The 2083-nt window shown below is 35.3% G+C and overlaps 1 protein-coding gene across 1 annotated transcript in view; it reads left to right on the top strand.

The window, feature by feature from the left end:
• Ryk (receptor like tyrosine kinase) overlaps positions 1-480 on the top strand; it is an 83053-nt gene extending 82573 nt beyond the window's left edge. The window contains exon 15 of the mRNA XM_026383824.2: positions 1-480. This exon is cut by the window's left edge and continues 612 nt beyond it. The gene's annotated coding sequence lies outside the window, so the exon portion shown is untranslated.
• Positions 481-2083: the final 1603 nt, after the last annotated feature.

The raw sequence follows: 2083 nt of genomic DNA, 5'->3' as shown, positions 1-2083 counted from the left end.
AGAAAACAAAAACTAGAGAGACAAAGGAATTTTTAAAAATACTTATTGGAAACAAGCTGCCCTTTCATGGGAAATTGTTTATTTTTTAATGTTTTAGTGAAAAGGAGTTCTGCTTTCTTATCTTGGGGGAAGCAGGAACAGAGTTCATCACATCTTAAATTTGTCAGAAATTAACTTTTCCTGTGAGCCAGAAATGGGTTTAGGGCAGATTAGTAGGAAGCAATGGCAATTTTTATTTATTTTTACTCTCTGGGAAAGAAGATAATGCAGTTCCAGAAAGTGAATCATGTTTCGAAGGTTAAGATTTCCTTTTATTGCACCTAGAATAGTGCTATGCACAGAGCGGGTGCTCAAGTCGTTGTTTTTTTTTTTTTTAATTGTAAGCTGGTACATTTGTGCTTATCTTCAAGGCTGGCTTAAGTGTAATTTTTTTTTTTTTTAAAAAAACACTTGAAAAATTAAAGGATTTGTTTTATATTATGACAGTATGGAAAATATTGTTTATAGTTTGTGATTGGTTATTGTGTCTCCTGAGTCTGAACATGTAGCAGCTAGATGGTCATGTTTTATTTCATTATTATTTTTCTCAGGTTCCAAAACCCTAACACAATGACAGCTGACTCTACTCAGCCTCCAGGTCCTAATAAGAAGTGGGAATCATTGTTACAAAGGAGTATTAGAACACTGAACTATTCTCCAGAGCCAGTAAATAAAAGGTATATACTTGGTTCTATTTAGCCTAAAGCAATTGAGTAGACTTACAATGTAATGAGGCCTGCAGGTTCCTGCTGCTACTTCCATTCTCACAGGTATATATGGGAGAATGTGTGGCAGTTGGAAGCTTTTTGCTGTTTTGAAATAAGCTTTCTGAATCAGCAGCATACCTGGAGAAATAGCTCACACAGTACACAGTCAAGGGTATAAATTTTGGTGCACTACTTAATATTGATGTTTTGGTTTTCTGAAATATTTAGCCTCCAAATGGCTTGTTTTTAAGAAGCTCCTCTGAATTATTGATAGATTTCAGATGTTTTTGTTTATAATCTGCATTCTTAGAAAGCATTCAGTCAACAAATACTTACTTAGTACTGACTACATATTAAGCACATGGATTGGTTCAACTCTCGTGTCCCTTCCAAATTATAGAGCATTCTTTTCTGTGTTCAAATGAGTACATTATTTAGAAATCACAGTACTAGGTACAAGATCTGTTAAAAGAAAAAGTGCCGACATCTGACTTCTGTGCCTAGTTAAGAGGTATTCTCTGTTTGCTGGGATGGTATGATACCTTTAACCTTACATTTTTATATTTGTAAGCTCTTTTTTGTGTTTTTTGTTTTAGTAGATTTTTCTTTCTGAGCTACTTGGAAACATTGACATGGGAAAGAAAGAATAGTTATAAGATTACCTTGGCTGGTATGCTTCTTGTGGTTTTTGTTATAGATTTTGAATATTACTGGACAGATTTTGCAGAAAAAGTAATTTTTGTAGGAAAGACACAAACTGACAAGAGCACTGACATATTTTGAGCTGGCCCTAATGATCTAGAAGTCTATTATGTTCTGTCCTTTCTTGTAACATTCTCATTATAAGAAAATTTAGAACACAAAGAGGATTTATCTACTCATTCAGTATGTATTTATTAAGTGCCCTTAGTATGCTCTGCTTTCAGACTGTACAGAACAAGACAAGTAAATAGTGTTTTGGTAAGTGCTGTGATAAAAATAATGGAGTGGTATTGGAATAACTTTAGATGTCATGGTTAACCAGTCTTCTTTGAGCAGGTAGCAATTGAGATCTGAATGAAAAAAGAAGTCAGTCATAAGAAGATCCAGGCAGAAGGGATATGATTGCAGAAGTCTTAAAGCAGAAGCAGGCTGGCCATCAGTCTCAGCTCCTCCTATCCATCTTCCTGCTGCTGCCTTTGGATGGAGAAAGGAGGCTAGTGTGGCTAGAATGTAGTGTAGGGAAAAGAGTGGTACTGGGTGGGGTCTGGGAAAAGCAGGAAGCAGCTAATCAGTCCTTGTAACCCTTGGGACACTTTTTTTTTTCCTTAAGGAATTTTTTTTTTATTGGTTGTTCA

Source organism: Urocitellus parryii, chromosome 2 (assembly GCF_045843805.1).
Source record: "Urocitellus parryii isolate mUroPar1 chromosome 2, mUroPar1.hap1, whole genome shotgun sequence".
In the NCBI taxonomy this organism is placed as follows: domain Eukaryota; kingdom Metazoa; phylum Chordata; class Mammalia; order Rodentia; family Sciuridae; genus Urocitellus; species Urocitellus parryii.
This window is presented reverse-complemented; position numbering and strand designations above follow the sequence as displayed.